We start from the raw sequence: 23,529 nt of genomic DNA, 5'->3' as shown, positions 1-23,529 counted from the left end.
GAGCAGAATTGGGGTAAAAAGGCACCCAGGTTTGGATAAACCTGAGTTTAAAGCAACAATACAATCGGAAAAGGGGAGGTGGTTTACCTCAATCATGACAGTCTTGTTATAGACAAAAGAATTTATTAGCACAGGCAATGCGTTTCATGGGTCCAAGCCCGCTTCCTCAGACCAGTATCTGTGCCAGAGAGTGTAGACAGCCGATTAGCAAAGAACGCCTCATCATTGAGGTAAGGCACCTCACCCTTTTTCGATTTTATTGTTGCTTTTAAAGAGAACCCGTATAAAAAAAAGTTCCCCTGAGGGGTACTCACCTCGGGAGGGGGAAGCCTCAGGGTCCCAATGAGGCTTCCCCCTCCCCTGTAGCTGCAGGCAATCCAGCGCTGGCTTCCCCGAAGTGTCCCGGAATCCTCCCTCGACAAGCCTGGCAAGCGCTGATTTATTTACCTTTCCTGGCTCCAGCGGGGGCGCTGTTGCGTCTCTCTGCAACGGAGATAGGCGAAAATAGCCGATCTCTGACAGGTCTGCTCTACTACGCAGGCGACTTGTGCCTGTGCAGTAGAGCAGCCCGACAGCGATCGGCTATTTCCGCCTATCTCCGAGGCGGAGAGCCGATCCTGCGCTGGAGCCGGGAAGTTAAATATTCAAATCCCTGCTGCTCGGGGAGTTTTATCGCCACTGCCGTGGTACCGAGGAGGACGAGGGAAGCCTCGATAGGATCTGGAGGCTTCCCCCACCCCAGGTGAGTACCCCCCAGGGGAGGTTTTTCTCAATACAGGTTTTCTTTAACTCAGTTTTATCCGAACTTCGGCGTTTCATTAACCCAATTGCGTTTTACAAACCCCCCTCACACATCGATGTAGATGGGGTCTACACAGATCACACATAATAATTATCCGAACATATAGAACTTTTCTCCTGTCGGACTCAAAGCGCTGAAGCGCTTGAGCCACTGGGAAGCGCTCAAGAGGCCACCCTGCAGTGTTAGGGAGTCTTGCCTTGAACTCCTTACTGAATAGGTACTGACCCTAGCCAGGATTCGAATCCTGGTCTCCCATGTCAGAGGTGGTGCCCTTAACCAGTACACTATGCAGCCAGTATACATGGTATCAACCGTTGTGTTGGCCTGGTGTTTTTAGCAACGAGAGCGACCACTTCCTAGTCTCAGCTGGGACACCCGAGTGGAGTTTATTGTCTCCTCCTGCTTCCTGTGGTCAGTTGCCCCCCAGCAACCCACCTTTTGTGAGTAGCCTATTAACATTATTTCCGTTGCTCCATTTATTGACATACTATGCTATTTGGGGCTCCCGCTTTTGTCTCCTGTGCCTTTTCTCCAGGGTGTCAAGACCCCCCCTCCCCCCCACAACACCCCATATAGCAGAATGAAGTGTCTTTTAATCCCCGCCCCCATCTATATATCGGTATTAGAAAGCCTTTATGGCCCTCCATATAGCGGTATATTAGGTGGCCCGTGATGTACGCCACCCCCCACCGGACATAGCGATATTAGGTGGTCTTCCAAAATCCAGTCCCTGAACTAAATAAAAGACAGAGATTTTAACCTTTTATCAGCCAATTAAAGAGTGTCTGAAGCAAGAATAAATCTCGCTTCAGCTCTTATATATAGCAGAGGCATGTGTGCCCCTGCTAAACCACCGCTATCCCGCGGCTAAACGGGGGTCCCGTACCTCCCAAATCCCCCTCCGTGCAGCGCATCCCCTCTTCCGCATTGAGGCAGGGCTAATGGCCGCAGCCCTGCCCCATGCGCGTCTGTCAGCGCGTATCTCCGCCTCTCCCCCGCCCCTCTCAGTCTTCCTTCGCTGAGAGGGGCGGGGGAGAGGCGGCGATGCGCCGCTGATAGACGGCGCTGAGAGGCAGGGCTGCAGCCGTTAGCCCTGCCTCCAGCAGCAGCAAAATCTACGACCAAGTTGGTCATAGATTTTGCAGGGTGGGGGGGGGTTGGGGGGTAAGGGACCCCCGTTTAGCCACGGAATAGCGGCGTTTTAGCAGGGGCACACATGCCCCTGCTGAATATAAGCACTGAAGCGAGATTTATTCTCGCTTCAGTGTTTTTTTAAATAAGAGGCTTGCAAGTACTCCAGGCCAATTTATTTTAGCACCTTTTTTTATTTCTTATTTGGTACATTTCCCTGCTTCTAATTAGTACTGCTGTCATGTCCATTTATTACCACTTGTCACTAGAGGGCAGTGTGCGACAATAACAGAGGACTTCTGCTTTCAGTCTCTATTTTCTGCTAGCAGAGAGACATCAAAACATTCAGAGAATTTACAGCACAACGAGTTCTGCCGACTGAGGTCAAACCAAACAAGATAACTCTATTGAAGTTGCTAATAGTAATAGTTTTTGCAGATTAACCTATGTAGTTGCAAACATTCCACAGATCTTCGTCCTAACACTAGCCCTGTCATGTGTGTAATGCTACAAGCATACATAATAGTACGCATTAATATCATGAATTGAATCCCTTGCGACTGGGAGAACAACTTTTAGAGTCCTAACCTAACACAGAGGGTCAAAATAGGGCATCTTAAGCAGTCTTTTAGGGCGCAACCCCGGTCACACTTGGTGCAGTATGCCCGTTATTCACGCTTTAATCGCTGGCGATCAGCAAAGCGCTGCTGCAAGAGTAAAGAGTAATCCTATTTTTTTTATGACATATAAAGTTTGTGCCCCTGACAATAACTTAAATATAGACTGGATCAGGGGCGTACCTAGAAATCACCCCCCTGGACCCCCCTGCAAAACTTAGGGTGGACCCCCAGCTGTCCTTGCTGGAGGGTAGTTTGCTGATGGGAGCCTGAGTTGGGGGGGGGGGGGGGGCGGAGCCGGGCCCCCCTCTCCGCTGCTGTTTGTGCATGCTGCACCCCTTTCTGTGCTGCGCCTCCTCCTACCCCTAAAAATGGTCATGGAGACCCCAGAGCCAGGGCCCCCCTCAGGCTTCTCCCCCAAGGGCTCCCCTGCAGCTGCATCCCTTGCATGGGCTGTTACGCCCCCTGGTCTGGAGGTTTGACAGCTGAAGTGTGAGGGATATGGAGGCTGCCATATTTATTTTCCTTTTAAGCAATACTACTTGCCCGGCAGCCCTGCTGATCGATTTGGCTGCAGTAGTGTGTGAATCACACCAGAAACAAGCATGCAACTAATCTTGTCAGATCTGTCAATAATGTCAGAAACACCTGATCTGCTGCATGCTTGTTCAGGGGATAAAAGTATTAGAGGCAGAGGATCAGCAGGGCTGCCAGGCAACTGGTATTGCTTAAAGGGACACTTAAGTCATACCAAAACAATGAGTTTTACTCATCTGGGGCTTCCAATAGGCCCCTGCAGCTGTCCGGTGCCCTCGCCGTTTCCCTCCGATACTCCTGTCCCCGCCGGCAGCCACTTCCGGTTTCGGCGACAGGAGCCGACAGGCTGGGAACGCGAGTGATTCTTCGCGTTTCCAGCCACAATATCGCCCTCTATGCTGCTATAGCATATATCATATACCATATAGCAGCATAGAGGGCGCGTTCCCAGCCTGTCGGCTCCTGTCGCCGAAACCAGAAATGGCTGCCGGCGGGGACAGGAGGCCCCCCCCCCCCCGGGTCCAATCACTGTAAAGGACATTATCCCCGCACTTTGATTGGCCCAATAGGCTGCCAGTCACTTGACAGGACACTGACAGGCAGCCTATTGGGCCAATCAAAGTGCAGGGATAATGTCCTTTAAAGTGATTGGACCCGCAGGCATGAGTTCGTAGCGCTCGCTATGCTACTCTGATAAGGCATGCTAACCCTGGTAAGGCACGTGAACTCTGATAAGGCATGTGCACTCCGATAAGGCAAGCTATCTATTATAGTGAATCAACTCCCATCAATAAGTCATAAATCACATGGTCACAAACAATAGTAGTATACACTCCTACAGCAGACTACGCATATGTATATCAAGCAGTAGTTATCTGCATGAAAGGGAGAGATATAGAAGATAAAGGCGTAAACCAGAGCCACCTTACCCGGAGATGACCCGGTGGTAATCCACCACCTGCCATGCCTCTCACGCATTACACACACTGTGGCTTCCTCGGAGCTGCCCAGTTTTAGTTTTTTGTTCATTTAGGGATAAGTCCCTAAATATTGATATTTTTTGGGACGAACATGTGTACTTTCTGCAATCCTTTGCATTTAGCTATGGGTAGCTGTTTTCTTTCTTGAGGAAGGAACCTTCTGGATCCGAAAATGGACTAGTGCCGCTAGACCCGACAATATGGCTGGAATTTAAAGGGGCAGAACTGTGAGCGACCATAGGATGGGCAGTGATGTTGAAAATTTGAGATACTGCATAACGGACCAATAAAATTGACAGTTATGCGTTATACTCCGAGGTGTAACAAATCTTTCTATGATAAATAATCATAATTTAAAAAAATCCAGCGTGGAGGGGAGTTGCAATTACGCAGAGCAGGGAAGTGAGGAGAGGAGAGATTTCACCACTGGAGCCCGTGAGAAGCATAAGTAACTAGTGGTTTGCTTGTCTCTGCGGCATCCAGCGGACCCTGAAATACCAGCGTTGGGTTGGGTAGGTTTAGGGATAGGTTGCGCATGCTTCCTATATGTATCCTGCTGCACTGTGTGTTGGGGAATCAGGCAACTGAAGCTGCTATAGATTCTTCATTAAGACAAACAAACTATAACCTGGGCAGAGTGCTTAGACCTGATCTGTCAGCGATATTCCGACCTCGGCTGTGAACCTGCCGTGATTAGCAGGGAATATTTTTAGCTTCTGACCCCCAAAGTCTACATACAGCCACAACCGCAGCAGCCATGCATTCTTCCAGAGCATTATAAGTGGCTGCAGCGACTCCATGCTGCTGACCTATCCAGTAGCTCCAATACCTCCAATCCTGCCACATCTTACCATCCTTTTACTACTCTGCTATGTCCGCCAACATGCCTGAGCCGTCCAGAAGACCCCAAGGGACTACATACCCCCCCCCCCCCACATACACCCCCCTCCCTCCCCCAAATACACCCCCAGCACCCAATGTTGGGAAACATCACAACAGCATTCCCACGCTACAGCCAGTGCAGCGAAACAACATCTGAAAAATACATTATCAGGCATATGGAAGTACTCTGTAAATATTAAACTATCCTCTCGAAATCATTTTTAAAGGTGCAGAGTCCCTAAATACAAACTGCAGTTACCATTGTGGTAGCTCTGACGTATTTTTGATATGACAATGGTCTTTACCCATCAGTCTCTGCACCAGAGAAGCTTACACTCTAATGTCCTCACCACGGTCACACACTATTATTATTATTATACATTTATATAGCTCTGTCATATTCCACAGCGCTGTACAGAGATCACTGATCCATTCCCATCAGTCTCCAGAGCAGCTGGCAATTGTATTGTCCCCCCGCCCCTGATCTGCATACATCATGCAACTGTAACAGTCTCTTTGCAGAAGGCCACCCCAGGTCAGTGTTAGTAAATGTGGGTGGGTGAGAGGGACAGGATGTGATTTCTCTGCACACTGCGGGCACAGTGAGGTCTGTACATAGTACGTTTATTTGCTTTATTGTTGACATATTACTCTCTCACATCTGTCCCTGGCCGGCAGAGCTCACAATGTAATGCCCCCTCTAAGCTCTCCCCAGCTCTGGGGTTTCATTGGCTGGCATATGTAGCCAAATGTATGGAAAAGCAAGTGAGGCTATATTCACACTCCCGTTCCCAAACGTGGTATTGTCATAGTTACATAGTTATTTGGGTTGAAAAAAGACATACGTCCATCGAGTTCAACCAGAGAACAAAGTACAACACCAGCCTGCTCCCTCACATATCCCAGTTGATCCAGAGGAAGGTGAAAACCCCTTACAAGGCATGGTCCAATTAGCCCCAAAAGGGAAAAATTCGTTCCCGACTCCAGATGGCAATCAGATAAAATCCCTGGATCAACATCATTAGACATTACCTAGTAATTGTAGCCATGGATGTCTTTCAATGCAAGGAAAGCATCTAAGCCCCCTTTAAATGCAGATATAGAATTTGCCATAACGACTTCCTGTGGCAATGCATTCCACATCTTAATCACTCTTACTGTAAAGAACCCTTTCCTAAATGAATGGCTAAAACATTTTTCCTCCATGCGCAGATCATGTCCTCTAGTCCTTTGAGAAGGCCTAGGGACAAACAGCTCATCCGCCAAGCTATTATATTGCCCTCTGATGTATTTATACATGTTAACTAGCTGATTGCCCAGCGTTGCCCGGGAATGTCTTTGGCTGGTGTTGGCTCCGCCCACTTTTTCTAACCCTAACATACAATTACTCAATGACCAAGTTTGTGAGCTTTTGGGGTCTTTGGCATCAGTAATTTGCATTGAAATGAAACAAATCTGATTGGCTGTTTGTGGCTCCACCCCATTTCTGAATTTGAACCCCAATGACCCAATAACCAACTGTACCAGGTTTGAGGCCCGTGCCCTTGAAAAGCAATAGGTGAAGTTTGATTCACTTTTGTAGGCTCCACCCACTTTTCTGAATATTAATCCCAGTCACCCAGTGACCAACTGCGCAAAGTTTAAAAACCCTGCCATTAACAGTGTAAGAATGGCTGCAGTTTACATTTTCCCAGTGAAATTTGTATTTGTCTCCACCCACTGATGACCCGGCCGGCGTTGCCCGGATATGTATTTGACTGGTGTTGGCTCCGCCCACTTTCTAACACTAACGCACACTCAATGACCAAGTTTGTGAGCTTTGGGGTCCTTGGCATCAATAATTTGTATATTCCCATAGAAATTAAATCAGATACGCTGTTTGTGGCTCTGCCCCTCTCCAGCATTTGAACCCCAGTCACCCAATGACCAACTGTAGCAGGTTTGAGGCATCTGCTATTAACAGTGTAAAAATGGCAGCAATTTAAATATTCCACTTGAAAATCAACAGGTGAATTTTGATTGGCTATTATAGGCTCCACCTACTTCCCTGAATATTAATCTCAGTCACTCAGTGACCATCTGGGCAAAGTTTGAGAACCCTGCCATAAACAGTGTAAGAAGGGCTGCAGTTTACACTTTCCCAGTGAAATTTGTTTTTGGCTCCGCCCACTTTTTGCAACCTGGACACAAAGTCACTACTCAATGCCCAAGTTTGTGAGCTTTGGGGTCCTTGGCAACAATAATTTGTATTTTCCCATGAAATGAAACAAATCTGATTCACTGTTTGTGGCTCTGTCCCCTTTTCTGAATTTGAACGCCAGTGACCCAATGACCAACTTTACCAGGTTTGAGGCTTGTGCCATTAACAGTGCAAGAATGGCAGCAATTTTAATATTCTCCTTGAAAAGTGACATGTGATTTTTGATTGGCATTTTTAGGCTCCACACACTTTTCTGAATATTAATCCCAGTCACCCAGTAACCAGCTAAGTTTGAGAACCCTGCCATTAACAGTGAAGAAGGGCTGCAGTTTACAATTTCCCAGAAAAATCTGTTTTTAACTCCACCCACTTTTTGTAACCTGGACACACAGTCACTACTCAATGACCAAGTTTGTGAGCATTTGGGTTCCTGGCATCAAAATTGTGCTAATGGAAGCAGTTTATACAGCAAATAAATCTGGCTGTTTTTGGCTCCGCCCCTTTTCTGAATTTGAACCCCAGACACTTAACGACCGACTGCAGCAGGTTTGAGGCCTCTGCTATTAACAGTGTGAGAATGGCTGCAGTTTCAATATTCCCCTTGAAAATCAATAGGTGAATTTTGATTGGCTCTTGTAGGCTCCACCTACTTTTCCGAATATTAATCCTAGTCACCTAGTGACCAACTGTGTGAAGTTTGAGAACGCTGCCATTAACAGTGTAAAAAAAGCTGCAGTTTACATTTTCCCATGTAAAAAGTTAGTTGTTTTTGGCTCCGCCCACTATTTCTAATCTTGACATACAGTCACTTAATGACCAACTTTATGAGCTTTGGTGTCCTTGGCATCAAGAAGTTGCATTTTACCACTGAAATTAAACAAATCTGATTGGCTGTTTTTGGCCCGCTTCCTTCAGAATTTAAACCCCAGTCTCCCAGTGACTGACTGTAGCAGATTTTAGGCCTCTGCCATTAAGAGTGCATGAATGGCAGCAATGTAAATGTTCCCCTTGAAAATCAAAAGGTGAATTTTGATTGGCTGCTGTAGGCTCCACCCACTTTTCTGAATATTAGTCCCAGTCACCCAGTGGCCAACTGTGTCACGGAACCCTGCCAATAACAGAATGGTTGAAATCAATCTAACAAATCTGATTGGCTGTTTGTGGCTCCACCCCTTTAGTGAATTTGGACCCCAGTTACCCAGTGACTGACTGTATCAGGTTTGAGGCCTCTGACACTAACAGTGTAAAAATGGTAGCAGTGTGAATATTCCCCTTGAAAATCAATAGGTACATTTTGATTGGCTGTTGTAGACTCAACCCACATTTCTGAATATTCATCCCAGTCACCCAGTGGCCAATTGTGTAAAGTTTGGGAACCCTGCCATGTTAAAAATGTAGTTGTTGGCACCGCCCACTTTTTCAAACCTTGACATACAGTCACTCAATTATCAAGCTTATGAGCTTTGGGGTCCTTGGTATCAATACTTTGTATATTCCCATTGAAAAATAAACAAATCTGGCTGTTTGTGGCTCCGCCCCCTTTCTGAATTTGGACCCTAATCACCCAGTGACCAACTGTACCAGGTTTGAGGAGTCTGCTTTTAACAGTATAAGAGAATGGTAGCAGATGAAATATTCCCTTTGAAAATCAAAAGGTGAATTTTTATTGGCTGTTGTAGGCTCCACCCACCTTCCAAAATCTTAATCTCAGTCACCCAATGACCAACTGTGCAAAGTTTGAGAACCCTGCCATTAACGGTGTAAGAATGGCTGCAGTTTATATTTTCCCAGTAAAAGCTGTTTTGGCTCCGCCCACTTTTTGTAACATTAACACACAGTCACTCAATGACCAAGTGTGTGAGCTTTCAGGTTCCTGACATCAAAAATGTGTGAATGGAAGCAGTTTATCCACCAAGGAAATCTGATTGGCTGTATGTGGCCCCGCCCCTTTAGTGAATTTGGACCCCAGTCACCCAATGACCGACTGTAGCAAGTTTGAAGCCTCTGCCATTAAAGGTGTAAGAATAGCAGCAGTTTAAATATTCCCCTTGAAAATCAATAGGTGAATTTTGATTGGCTGTTGTAGGCTCCACCCATTTTCTTGAATCTTAATCACATTCACCCAGTGACCAAATGTGCCAAGTTTGAGAACCCTGCGATTAACAGTGTAAGAATGGCTGCAGTTTACATTTTCCCATTTAAAATGAACGGCTGAAATTTGATTGGCTGTTTTATGCCCCGCCCACTTTTCCTGGATTTGTAACCTCGGTCACCAAGTGACCAACTGTGCCAAGTGTGGGGACTCTGGCTTGATTACTGTGAGAATGGCAGCCTTTTACATTTTTTCCATTGACTTGAATGGATGAAATCTGATTTGCTGTTTGTAGCTCCGCCCAGGTGTGCAGGGGGGCCGCGAGACCCCCAGAACATATCATCCCAGGTAGTAAGGGATCTGTGTACCAAGTTTCGTTCAAATCGGTCAAGCCGTTTTCGAGTGAAAAAACACACACACACACACACACCACACACCACACACCACACACCACACACACACACACACTATATATATAGATTAGATCTCCTCTAAGGTGTCTTTTCTCTAGACTAAATAAACCCAGTTTATCTAACCTTTCTTGGTAAGCGAGACCTTCAGTCCCACGTATCAATTTTGTTGCTCGTCTCTGCACCTGCTCTAAAACTGCAATATCTTTTTTGTAATGTGGTGCCCAGAACTGAATTCCATATTCCAGATGTGGCCTTACTAGAAAGTTAAACAGGGGCAATATTATGCTAGCATCTCGAGTTTTTATTTCCCTTTTAATGCATCCCAAAATTTTGTTAGCTTTAGCTGCAGCTGCTTGGCATTGAGTACGATTATTTAACTTGTTGTCAATGAGTACTCCTAAGTCCTTCTCCAAGTTTGATGTCCCCAACTGTATCCCATTTATTTTGTATGGTGCTAGACCATTAGTACATCCAAAATGCATGACTTTACATTTGTCAACATTGAATTTCATCTGCCATGTATGTGCCCCTATAGCCATCTTATCCAGATCCTGTTGCAATATGACACTATCTTCCTGAGAGTTGATGATTCTGCACAATTTTGTATCATCTGCAAAAATAGCAACATTGCTCACTACTGCATCTACTAGGTCATTAATAAATAAATTGAAGAGCACTGGACCCAGTACAGACCCCTGTGGGACCCCACTGCTAACAGTCTCCCATTTTGAGTACGATCCATTGACCACAACTCTTTGTTTTCTGTCCATTAGCCAGTTCCCTATCCATGAACACAGACTCTTCCCCAGTCCTTGCATCCTCAACTTTTGCACCAGACTTTTGTGGGGAACAGTGTCAAAGGCCTTTGCAAAGTCCAAGTATATCACATCTACAGCATTCTCAATATCCATATTAGCATTCACTACCTCATAAAAGCTGAGCATGTTAGTCAAACAGGACCTGTCTTTAGTAAACCCATGTTGATGCTGAGAAATAAGATTATTTTCTACTATGAAGTCATGTATAGTATCTCTTAGTAACCCCTCAAATAGTTTGCATACAACTGATGTTAAGCTTACAGGTCTATAATTTCCTGGATCTGATTTTTTGCCCTTCTTAAATAATGGGAAAACGTGGGCTGTACGCCAATCCACTGCGACTCTGCCAGTTGCAAGAGAGTCGCAAAAGATAATATAAAGGGGTTTAGCTATAGCTGAACTTAATTCCCTTAGGACCCGAGGATGCATGCCATCCGGGCCAGGTGCCTTGTCTATTTTTAATTTATTTAGTCTTGCCTTCACTTCTTCCTGCGTTAAGTATTTAATATTACAGTTAGAAGATTGAGACTCTTCTGCCTCTGTAATTTGCAACAGTGCTGTTTCCTTTGTGAAGACAGAAGCAAAGAAAGCATTTAATAACTCTGCCTTACCTTGGTCATCCACCATTAAGTTCCCACCCTCATCCTTTACGAGTCCTATACAGTCAACCTTTCTTTTTTTAGAGTTGATGTACTTGTAAAACTTTTTTGGGTTAGATTTGATATCCCTAGCGATTTGATTTTCAGCTTCGATCTTTGCCAGCCTAATTTCTTTTTTACAATTTTTATTGCACTCCTTATAATTGCTTAGTGCAGCCTCGGTCCCCTCCTGTTTTAGGACCTTATAGGCATTCCTTTTCCTCTTCATTTTATCCCTAACCTTTCTATTCATCCATAGAGGCCTTTTTTTATTCCTAGACATTTTGTTTCCATATGGGATATACATACTACAATATTGATTGAGAATAAGTTTAAAAGCTTGCCATTTCCCTTCAGTGTCCTCCCCTTGTAGTACATTATCCCAGTTCACCAAACTTAGTGCCTGCCTAATTTGATTAAACTTTGCTTTTCTAAAATTCATAGTTTTAGTGGTCCCGCTGCCCCGCGGCCTATCAGTCACCAGATCAAACGTTATCATGTTGTGATCACTTTTTCCCAAATGTTCTTGAACCTGCACATTTGATACATTATCTGGTCTATTAGAAATGATCAGATCCAGTAACGCATTCCCCCTAGTTGGTTCCATTACCATTTGAGTCAAGTAATTGTCCTGTAGTGCTGCCAGACATCTGCTGCTTTTACCAGTATGGGTAGCCTCAATACCCCAGTCAATGTCTGGAAAGTTGAAGTTGCCCATAATTATGACCTCATTTTTACTTGCAGCTTTTTCAATCTGCTGTAGTATTCGCAGTTCTGCAGCTTCATTAATAAGAGGTGGCCTGTAGCATACCCCAATAAGCAATTGGCAACTTTTATTTCCACCATGAATATTTACCCAAATGGACTCCACATCTTCGCAATCTTCTTACATCTCATCGTTGAGGACAGCTGTAAGAGAATTCTTAGCAAAGAGACAAACCCCTCCACCTTTTTTCCCTGTTCTATCCCTCCTAAACACATTATATCCTTTTAAATTAGCTATCCAGTCATGGCTTTCATCAATCCATGTCTCCGTTATTCCCACAATGTCATAGCCTTTGTCATTTAGAATGAACTCTAGTTCGTCTATTTTATTTCCAAGGCTCCTAGCATTGGTTACCATGCACTTTATATTTTTACCACCACATTTACCAATTTTGTTTACATGAAATGGGCTACTTGAAGTTTTACCAACCTCGTTAATCTTTACACTGTCCCCACCCCCCTCTCCACCCCCCATAATGTTAGGCTCCCACTGTCTTTTTACCTTATCTTGTCTACATATTGAGACTTTATCCTCCCGCCTCCCCCCAGATCCTAGTTTAAAATCTCCTCCAACCGTCATCGTCACACGTTGGACCCCAATGCTTTGTATGTCGGCCGTGCAGCATAAGTATTGCGTAATACCATTGGACACCCCTGAGAGCACCAAAAAACGTTGCAAGTAGCATCCACAGAGGGCCTGTGTGAATGTCGCCATCAAACTCCCATGTCTGCATTTTCACTGGCCACTCCCCTATTGCTAACCGGGGGCCATGCTTAGTTTAACCACTTCACCTCCAAGGGTTTTCCCCCATAAAAAACCAGAGCAATTTTCACCTGTCAGCGCTCCTTCCATTCATTCGTCTATAACTTTATTACTACTTATCACAATGAAACAATACAGATCTTGTTTTTTTTTTTCACCACCAATTAGGCTTTCTTTGGGGGTACTTTTTGCTAAGAATTATTTTTATTCTGATACTTAGAGACCCTGTAATATCTTTAACGAGATGTGAGGATCTACTTATTAGTTATGGAAGTAGTTCAAATTTTAAGATAAATAGGGAGAAATGTTTGATTCTCGACTTGGGGTGCGCCCGATATACTAGAATAAAAATACAAGAATACAATAATTATTCTTGGAAGAAGGTAATAAAATATTTGGGTGTTAATTTGAGTGGAGATATCAACAGCTTATTCGAAATAAATTATAAAAACGTAATAATAGAAAGTAAAATGAAACTTAAGAGATGGGATAGACCCTATTTTAACCCCCTGGGCCGCATTGCAATAATTAAAATGTTTATTTTGCCAAAAATTTTATTCTGTATGCAGTGTGTCCCGATTTCCCTCCCCAGCACATGGTTCAAGGAATGGAATAGGCTGTTCCAGGATTTTATTTGGGCAAAAACCTCCCGTAGACTAAGCTATGGGACAATTAGTAGGAGTAAATCCGGGGGTGGGCTGGCGGCACCTGATATCTTGACTTACTATAAAAGTATACAACTGATTAGGATAATAGACTGGAAAAGGGAACATTGTGCAGCATCAGGAGAAAAAGTATGGACAAAATTAGAAAAGGAGGAATTAAATCTTGAAACGCTGTTTGCATGGCAATGGGCACCCATACGTAAGTTATGGATGACGTCAAACCACCCCTTGATAAAACCAACCTTGGGTGTCCTAGTAGGGTTAATGAAAAGATGGCAGTTAAGAAATGGTCTGTCCCCACTGACGGCTCTGAGGAATATCCCAGGCTTTGCGCCCGCATCTTCGGCTTCTTGGTTCTCCGTGAATGGCCTGGATTTGGACTCTCGTCTAATCCATGTTAACGGCAGTAGTGACCTGGGGATAAATGGGATCTTGGAGAATTTACAGAAACCAATATCCTGGGGTCTCATCCAACTGCAGAGCTTTATAAAGAAAAGTGGACCTCTTAAGAAGGAGTTGAATGAATTTGAAAAGCTTTTAATCTTGAATAAAAGACCTCCCAAAATACTGTCCGTGCTCTATGAATCCCTACAGTCCCTTGACCAATGTGACCTTCCTTCATACTGTCACAAGTGGGATCATATATTGAAAACTCCTCTTTCTAAAAAATGGCCCAAGATTTGGTCGGCTTTGTGGAAAGTCCCCGATCCCGATATCCAATGGGTTCAATACAGAATAATAACTAGATGGTACTTAACACCAAACCGAGCTGGACTCTTCAGGCCATTGGCGGACTCCTCGTGTTGGAGATGTGGGCAGTTGGGTGGATCGGAGCTGCATATGTGGTGGTCTTGTCCTTCAATTTGCACTCTGTGGGAAGATTTTATTAAATTCGGCAAGATAGTAACAGATGGTAGCTTTGACCTTCCTTTAATCAGTGTTATATTCAGTATAGCAGAGCCAAAAGAAAATAAAGAGAGTGTCTTTTTAAAGGAGATTGGCTCCCTCTACGTGAAAAAAATAATTGCCAAACACTGGAAGGGTGGGAGAATCCCCAATTTTTATGACTGGTGTAGAGAGATGGAAGCTGTATGCGAGGGGGTCATCGATGCCACCATAGAGGGTTCTATAAGTGTAGATAGATCCTTTAAAGAAATTTGGGATAGTATGCGGAATGACCTCCCCTTGGACGACAGTTAAAAAAAAATAAAGTTAAGTTAGGATCTACGTTATATTTCGGGCATGATGAAGGACTTTGGCATAGCCTGTTATGGTATGAATGAGGTTCGAGTGGGTTAGTATGCTTTTTGTAGAACTGTGGAATGTGTGAGTTAATGGGGGGGGGGCGGGGGATGAATAAACTGAAAAACACTAATAAAGTAAGCATATAGATATGAAAAATACATTGGGCCACGAAATGCTCTCTTCCTTTTTTTAGGCAATGATGCAAGAATTATCTGAATTTAAGGCGGATGCCTTAAACTAATCAGGAAGTAGCCGGGTGGTGAAGCTGAGCCTAAAAAAAAAAAAAATTAAAAAAAAAAAAAAAAAAAAAAAGAATTATTTTATTCTGTGTTTTAACAGGAAAAATAAGAAAAAAATTGGAAAAAAATAAATTATTTCTCATTTTCAGCCATTATAGTTTTAAAATTATACATGCTACCATCATTAAAACCCACACATTGTATTTGCCCATTTGTCCCGATTATTGCAACATTTAAAATGTTTCCCTAGTACAATGTATGGCACCAATATTTTATTTAGAAAAAAAGGTGCATTTTTTCAGTTTTGCATCCATCCCTAATTACAAGCCCATAATTTAAAAAGTAACAGTAATATAACCTCTTGACATGCATATTCAACAAATTCAGTCCCTAAAGTAACTATTTATGTATAGTTTTCATTGTATATTTTTTTTTTATACAAAAACAAATTTTGAGTAACTATTGGGGAGTGCAGGAGGTAAGAGGTTAATTTTATATGTAAAAAGGTGTCGTTCAATTGTAGATGTAATTTTACTATTTAATAATAATAATAATAATAATAATAATCCGAACATTTGTATAGCGCTTTTCTCCTGTCGGACTCAAAGCGCTCAAGAGCTGCAGCCACTAAGGACGCGCTCAGGAGGCCACCCTGCAGTGTTAGGGAGTCTTGCCTTGAACTCCTTACTGAATAGGTACTTGACCTAGCCAGGATTCGAACCCTGGTCTCCCATGTCAAAGGCAGAGCCCTTAACCAGTACACTATCCAGCCACCAATTTGGCCACAAGATGTCCTCGCGCACAACTTCATTATGCGTAGCATTACTACGCAAACAGGAAGCAATGCGTGGATGTGTAAGTATCTGTTTTTGTGAATGACGGCTCCATCCGCGGGGGTGCACGGGGGGGGGGGGGGGGATGGAGGCCAAGCGGGAGTGCACGGCAGGGAGGGACGTAGTAGCTATGTCCCTGCACGAAGATATGGGGAAATGCAGGGGCGTAGTCACTGATGCCGGGGAAGGGGAAGTGGTTAAAGAGGAACTGTAGTGAAAATAACATAATGAATACAATTGACAGTCAATCAGTAGTGCTGTGCATTCCACTCTAGTAGTTGTCACATCAGTCTTCCACCTCCAGAGATCCTCATGAGTTATCAGTGTATATCTGAATGTATGCAACTCAGTGCACAGGAAATACAAAGATGGAGATCTCTCAGTGGAATATCCAAATAGGTGTATTTATTGAGTTAAAAACATGCAAAGTGCAGTATAAAACGCTCACATTTAGAGGGTCCTACTCCAGTAGCGACCCTCTCGGCAAATCCGCTTCCCACTTATTGTGGTACTACACACAAGTAGCGGCGATCATACATGCAGTAATGCCCACTCTCGTCCCGACTAGTTTCGGCCTTCCACCGTCATCATACCCCCTGATGACGCCGGAAGGCCGAAACTAGTTTTATACTGCACTTTGCATGTTTTTAACTCAATAAGTACACCTATTTGGATATTCCACTGAGAGATCTCCATCTTTGTATTTCCTGTGCACTGAGTTGCATACATTCAGGTATACACTGATAACTCATGAGGATCTCTGGAGGTGGAAGACTGATGTGACAACTACTAAAGTGGAATGCACAGCGCTACTGATTGACTGTCATAGCTTGTTTGTGGTGTCCTGGATACGCCTTGGCAGTAGCTGCAGTGTGATGCATAGAATCCACGTTACTATCTTGGGGCGCCTCTTATATAAAGAATAATGAATAAAATTGCTTTTTTTTTTACAATGTTTGTTTATAGATTATTTAGTCAGTGTTTGCCCATTGTAAAATCTTTCCTCTCCCTGATTTACATTCTGAAATGTATCACTGGTGGTGACAACTTTAGTGCTGTCAGGTGATCTGTATGGAATGTTCGTCCTGAGAGTTCTATGCACAGAGGGAGATATTGCTTGCTTGGCAGTTGGAAAAAAAACATGATTTCCCACAATGCAACAAGGTTCACACACAGCAAACTGTCAGCACCATGGTCATGACATCAAAATGTGGGAGGGGTTTCACCACAGTATCAGCCATACTGACCCCCCTGATGAATAGTTTGTGAAAAGGAATAGATTTCTCCTGGGAAAGGGGGTATCAGCTACTGATTGGGATGAGGCTCAATTCTTGGTTACGGTTTCTCTTTAAAGAGTACCTGAAGCAAAAATAAATAGATAGAATTGAATACTTACCTCAGTAGTGGGAAGCCTCAGGATAGTCCAGGTGTCTCCTGGATCCACCTGGTGCTCACTGTTCCAGCGCTGTTACCCTCTGAACATACTCAGTAAGTGCTTGTGGAATATGTTCTCATGACTGCCCTCCCTTCCATGTATGAGCAAAGCTGCATTGCACATGCGCAAGTGCGGCCGCACTTCTACATGGACAGGAAAACAGACGCAAACAAAGAGGGTCCCAGTCAGCGGGGGCGGGGTCAAGGAGGAACGGAGAAGCCTCTGATTCATACAAAGGCTTCCCTGGACTTGGGATTCTTTTTTTTTTGCGCACACAGGCAGCATGGTGGCGAAGTGGTTAGTGCTCTCACCTTGCAGCGCTGGGTCTCAGGTTCGCATCCCTACCAGGTCAGCATCTGCAAGGAGTTTGTATGTTCTCCCCGTGCCTGTGTGGGTTTCCTCCGTGCACTCCAGTTTCCTCCCACATCCCAAAAACATACATATAGGTTAATTGGCTTCCCCCTAAATTGTCCCTACACTGTGATACATACACTACACAATACATACATAGACAAAAGACTATGGTAGGGATTAGATTGTGAGCTCCTCTGAGGGACAGTTAAGTGAGCCAGTCAGGAGCCTGTTATCACTGTTAGCCACTCCCATGGGCTTGCATTGATGGACAGCGTCAGGAGCCAATGAAAGCAGCTCCTGACCGGTGCACAGAGCTCTGCTGTCCTATAGATGGCAGAGAGAGGGACCTGCAGTGATGGCAGAGTGGCGTGACCGGCGATAGTGGCGGATCAGTGCGGCTGAAATCTACGTCTTGCTTGTGGCTGCGCGGCACTGACAGGACGTAGATTCCAACAATCGTTACTGCGCGGTCCCACGCTCTCGCTGCTTTGTCCCCGCTGCAGGTCCCTCTCTCTGCCGTCTATATGACGGCAGAGCTGTGTGAGCCAGTCTGGAGCCTGTCATCACTGTGAGCCACTCTCATTGGCTTGCGTTGATGGACAGCGTCAGGAGCCTGACCGGCACACACAGCTCTGCTGTCCTATAGACGGCACAGAGAGGGACCTGCAGCGATGGCAGAGTGGCATGACCGGCGACAGTGGCGGATCAGTGCGGCCATTTGTCGGTAAGCGCTGTTTTACGGAAAGGAAACACAAGATGAAAAAAACTAATGAGATAAACAAATGTATCTATATGTGTTGTGTTGGTGGTATAATGGTTAGGATAGCAGCCTACAGAGCGGTAGGCCTGGGTTCTATTCCTGGCCAATGTGAGTTGGCTTTTGACATACTACAAATCCTTAAAGGGGTTCTTTCGCGAAAAAAGTAGGCAGTTAAAAAATGTGACACATGACAGGTTTTGGGCCAGTCCATCTTTTTAAGGGGGATTCTCAGGGCTTTCTTTGTTTTCAACAGCATTTCCTGAACAACAGTTGCAAAATCTAACTGACATAATAGTGATCAAGTGATTAGGGAGGCCGGCTGGTATCTTGCTATTTTGGCAGTTAAACTGCTGTTCAGGAAATGCTGTTGAAAACAAAGAAAGCCCTGAGAATCCCCCTTAAAAAGATGGACTGGCCCAAAACCTGTCATCTGTCACATTTTTTAACTGCCTACTTTTTTCGCGAAAGAACCCCTTTAAGCAAGCTCATTTTTCTCTTGGATATATCATAATGGTACATGCTAGGCTGGCTTCAGCATGTAGTGTTGGTGGTGGTATAGTGGTGAAGAGAGCTACCTACCATGCACTCAGACCTGGGTTCAATTCCCAGCCAAGGTATGTAAGCTGGCTTTTGAAATACTACAATTCCCTGGAAGACAAGACCCTTAGGAGGAAGAAAAGGACTAAGGGAACAGTTAATAGGGTCTATGGGCTACCATATAGGATAAATAAGGTTGCTTTTGCGATTATTTAAATTTTTCCGTCGGAATCCGGAATTCTGCAGAATTTAGTAAAAATCCAGTGGAATCTTCATAGCGATGGAATTTAATGCTGACGGAATCCGCGATTTCCGGCGGAACGGAATATGCTCTTTCCGATCATCCCTAATAGCTGTAACTCCATTGCAGTGAGGGTTACACTATAGTGCGACCCGGCCAGAAACTGTTACTTGCATAGCTGATATTTAACTCTTTCAGGCAGAGAAAGAGAAAAAGGAACACAGCCTAGTTATTTGTGTGCTAGGCACTGTACATACCATGTCTATCTCATCATGGCACATGTCACCTCGGGTAACCTTTAATTGCTTTAAACATTAGTGTGACTTTAGCCTAGGACCTCAGCCTATGGTGCTGGAGTCTTGGGGGGCATCAGTGATCCTCCTTTTTTATTTTTTTTACTTTATACCAAGTGTTGGGAAACCAGCAAGTGCCACAATATTGGGGAGGGGTCACGTCTATAAAGAAGCGCAGTAGAATATATTACTGAGATCCTCCCTTGTCGCTAGCGTGGCTCCAGTTGTTGCTCTGGACACACAGCGCTTACTGATGCCAAATTCCAACCTGCCTGGAAATCAATTACCCGTTTTAATGCCTAGAGACAAACAGGTTGGGCAGACTGTGGACCGGAAATAAGATCTGGAGAGACGACTGCTGGACGAGGACATGAGAGGAGCCACTGCTAACAAGACGGTGCAGATGTGCTATGGCCGATTATCCAGATGTCATCATACGTCACATCTACCCAGGACCAAATAATGTTTACAAGACATATGAGTCACAGATACGATTTTATTAAAACTCCAGTTAAAGAGGAACTCCAGTGCAAATAAATGTAATAGAAAAAGGCTTCACATTTACAATAATTATGTATAAATAATTTAGTCTGTGTTTGCACATTGTAAAATCTTTCCTCTCCCTGTTTTACATTCTGACATTTATCACATGGTGACATTTTTACTGCTGGCAGGTGATGTCAGTGGAAGGAGATGCTGCTTGCTTTTTTTGGCAGTTGGAAACAACTGGAAACAGTGTTTCCCACAATGCAACAAGGCTCCCACAGTGTGATGTAAGAACCATGGTCCTGACATCACAATAAAATCAAGTCAATAAATATTCCAAACTTTCAACACTTGGAATATTGTAGACATCATATGTCGAATAATATTATGAATTGTCGCAATTAGTGGTAGTTCACACCTGGGGCTTTTTGCGCTTTTTTTTTAGCACCGGCGACTTTGAAAAACGCCCTAAAATACCTTGTGCAATGAATCCTTATGGGATAGTTCATATCCGCGCGTTTCGTCTGCTCTCCATTCACAAAAGCGCTGCATGTACCATTTTCGGGGGTGATTTTGCTACAATGGAAGGTTTAGGAAAAACACAAAACGCTCACAAATCGTTTTTTTTAATCCGGCGATTGCATTTTTAAGAATAAATACATTGTATGTATTCTTTTCTGGGTCAAAGAATTGCTCAGCAAAAGCGCTTACGAAAGTGCTTTGTACAAAATTATAGCGCACAGTGGAGCGCTGGGAGGGGGAAAAAAACTATAAAAAAATCGAAAACCGCTGCCGTCAGTGATTTCGATTTTAGATGTGAATAAAGCCTAACAGAGTGCTTGAAATGTATTTTAACTACTACACAAAGAATTGAATGTGTGCATTAAACACCAAGTGAACACCTGACATATCTGGCTAAGCAAATTTGGCCTAATTGGCTATTCATGAGGCAATGCTCATGCAAATATGCATTCGCTTTCGCATGCCAACTTATGCAGGGTCAAAAACCAATGCCGCAACGCGGTCGCCCTGCGGGAATTAGTTCATGCTACATTAGCACTATCCAGGAGCGCCACGTGGAGGCTTCCCAATGCCCCCATATAACCGGGGGACCGCAGGGTCCCAGGCGCTCTCACTGCCTGGGAACCACAGCAGCACCCCGGAGGGGGAGGCTGGGTGGCGCAGGCGACCCCCCCAAGCGTGGCCAGCGCCGGGGAGAGCCGTCCGCACCCACCTACCGATATTTAAAAACAGGCACTCAACTTAACGTCCATTGCGTTCTGCTACATGCGCATAGCTTGGGTGCAACACATTTGAAAAGGAAAGGAATTAGACATGTGGGTCGCACTGAGCTTTAGAGCTCAGGGCTGGCTCACACACAGCACTCCAAGGGGGGGGGGGGGGGGGGGAGGACAGGCGCAGACAGCCCACTCCAGGGTTCACACCACCTGGAATGAGCCATCCACCACCCGCCTCCAAAGGGGGGATACAAAATGAACCACTACACAAAGATAGTGCTATTGCAGCATGAACTACTTCCCGCAGGGCGACCGCTTTGCGGTATTGGTTTTGGACCCTGCATAAGTTGGCATGCGAAAGCGAATGCATATTTGCATGAGCATTGCCTCATGAATAGCCAATTAGGCCAAATTTGCTTAGCCAGATATGTCAGGTGTTCACTTGGTGTTTAATGCACACATTCAATTCTTTGTGTAGAAATGTATTTTAACCACTTAATGACAAGCTGACTTATGAAAACGTCCTGCTAGAGCCTCTTAACTGCGCCAGGACGTTTTTAAAAGTCAAACAGCATTCCTGTGCACGTGAAAAAAGGGGGGGGGGGGGGGGGAGGACACCATAGAAAAAAAATACACCTTTATTTCCAAATACTATATTGTCACCATACTTTGTACCAGGGACATCATTAAAATCTTGTGATAACCAGGACAAATAAGCAGATAAAATGTGTGGGTTTTATGCACAGTATATATATATATAGTTTATATTAAAACTATAGGGGATGAAATTGGAGAAATAGTGTATTTTTCAGTTTTTCCTTGTTTTTCCCTTTAAAATCCATAGAAAATAAAGTAATTACTGAAAACAAATATTAACCCCCAAAAAGCCCAATTGGTGGTGAAAAAAACAAGATATAGATCATTTCATTGTGATTAGTAGTGATTAAGCTATTGGCAAATGAAAGAGATGAGCACTGAAAGGTGAAAATCGCTCTTGTCCGTTACGGTAAAAACACCTTTGGGGTGAAGTGGTTAAACAGAAGATAAAAAAATCATCTGCTATGAAAAACCCTTTAGTAGAAAAAGTGAATAGAATGTTCTCCTTTTGGTTCCTTTGGAAATAAATTCTCCCCTCCTACGTTTACTTCCAGGAGATAATATTTCGTCTTGCTTGCAACACAGCTGGCCATGTTCAGCACCTAGTAATGTAAACCTATACGTCGCAATGGCGTGCTGTGTGACATGTTGTAAATATTCCCACGGACAGGAGTAAAAAAAAAAAAAAGACTGCAGTTTTTTTTTTTTTCATTTTTTCCCCAAACCCAATTGTTAGGTCTGGAACCCACTACAAAGCGCAAATCGCTATTGCAATTGCTAGCGTTTTTAATGAGCATTTTCTGGCGATTTTGTTAGCGATTTTAACCACTTGCCGACCGCACGCTTATACCGTGCGTCGGCAAAGTGGCAGCTGCAGGACCAGCGACGCAGTATTGCGTTGCCAGCTGCAGGCTGATTAATCAGGAAGCAGCCGCTCGCGCGAGCGGCTGCTTCCTGTCAATTCACGGCGGGGGGCTCCGTGAATAGCCTGCGGGCCGCCGATGGCGGCTCGCAGGCTAAATGTAAACACAAGCGGAAATAATCCGCTTTGTTTACATTGTACGGCGCTGCTGCGCAGCAGCGCCGTAAGGCAGATCGGCGATCCCCGGCCAATCAGCGGCCGGGGATCGCCGCCATGTGACAGGGGACAGCCTGTCACTGGCTGCACAGGACGGATAGCGTCCTATGCAGCCCGGTTCACCAGGGGGGGCCAGGTAGGAGAGGGAGGGGGAGGATTTCGCCGCGGAGGGGGGCTTTGAGGTGCCCCCCCCCGCAACACCCGGCAGGCAGGAGCGATCAGACCCCCCCAGCACATCATCCCCCTAGTGGGGAAAAAAGGGGGGAGATCTGGTCGCTCTGCCTGCACCCTGATCTGTGTTGGGGGCTGCAGAGCCCACCCAGCACAGATCAGCTAAAACAGCGCTGGTCCTTAAGGGGGGGTAAAGGGTGGGTCCTCAAGTGGTTAAAAAGTTTAAAGTGAACCAGAGACGAAGCACCCTCATGTATTTTACCATATATATCAGTGGGAACATTAGAGAAAACACCTACCCTGCTCTCTGTTTCATCCTTCACTGCTCAGCCTGCTTGTTATCAGCCCTGATAAAATCCCTGACTGAGCATTCAGTCTGGCTTTGCTCAGGAATCATTATAGCTGAGTCATTATAGCAGAGCCAGAAGGGGGCAGGCTTGGGCTTGAAAAGACATCAGAGAAGACAGACTCAGCTATAATGATTCCTGAGCAAAGCCAGACTGAATGCTCAGGCGGGGATTTTATCAGGGCTGATTAGAAGCAGGCTGAGCAGTGAAGAATGAAACAGAGAGCAGGGTAGGTGTTTTCTCTAATGTTCCCACTGATATATATGGTAAAATACATGAGGGTGCTTCGTCTCTGGTTCACTTTAAAGGGGTTCTGTGGGGGTTTCTGAAGAGAAAAACTGCCATTTACCTGGGGCTTTTATGAGCCCCATG

General features: G+C 44.7%; 2 long non-coding RNA genes across 2 annotated transcripts in view; both read left to right on the top strand.

The window, feature by feature from the left end:
- Nucleotides 1-19,691, top strand: part of LOC137532084 (uncharacterized) — a 42,317-nt gene extending 22,626 nt beyond the window's left edge. The window contains exon 3 of the long non-coding RNA XR_011023848.1: nucleotides 19,544-19,691. This is a non-coding gene — a long non-coding RNA (uncharacterized lncRNA). The remainder of the gene's footprint in view (nucleotides 1-19,543) is intronic.
- LOC137532083 (uncharacterized) overlaps nucleotides 1-23,529 on the top strand; it is a 191,613-nt gene that overhangs the window by 136,065 nt on the left and 32,019 nt on the right. The gene's annotated exons all lie outside the window — the stretch shown is intronic.

Source organism: Hyperolius riggenbachi, chromosome 9 (assembly GCF_040937935.1).
Source record: "Hyperolius riggenbachi isolate aHypRig1 chromosome 9, aHypRig1.pri, whole genome shotgun sequence".
In the NCBI taxonomy this organism is placed as follows: Eukaryota; Metazoa; Chordata; class Amphibia; order Anura; family Hyperoliidae; genus Hyperolius; species Hyperolius riggenbachi.
This window is presented reverse-complemented; position numbering and strand designations above follow the sequence as displayed.